This window comes from Rhagoletis pomonella, unplaced genomic scaffold, assembly GCF_013731165.1.
Source record: "Rhagoletis pomonella isolate Grant_MI unplaced genomic scaffold, Rhpom_1.0 Rhpom_scaffold_00003, whole genome shotgun sequence".
Taxonomy (NCBI): Eukaryota; Metazoa; Arthropoda; class Insecta; order Diptera; family Tephritidae; genus Rhagoletis; species Rhagoletis pomonella.
Window position 1 is genome coordinate 41,933,897 of NW_023458557.1, and position 438 is coordinate 41,934,334.

A 438-nucleotide genomic window follows, 5' to 3' on the forward strand; every position below is an offset into this window, starting at 1 on the left:
CATGGTTTCAATCATTTCTGAAATTTACCGTTATATGAAAAGCGGCAGTAATTTTAGTGCGATTTCAATAATTTTCAACGCCTTGCTTTTATGTGGCAAGCACAATAACCATACCGAGTTTGGCACAAATTGGTAGAACGGTTACCGATATACATATATGTGATCATAAGTTGGCGGTGCCACGCCCATTTTCCAAAATTTTACCATAAACGTATTTCTTGGTAAAGAATTGTTGCAAACGTCAATTTTGAATAAATTAGCTTTAATATTTACTGATTTATCGAAGATTTCGTATTTCTCTAAATTACCCTGTGGACTGTGGGCGTGGTTATTGTCCGATTTTAAAAATTATCGGCCTTTTGGTATGCTGTACCAAGGCCAATAACTGTGCCAAGTTTGGAAGAAATTGGTGCAGCGGTTACCAAGATATACACATGT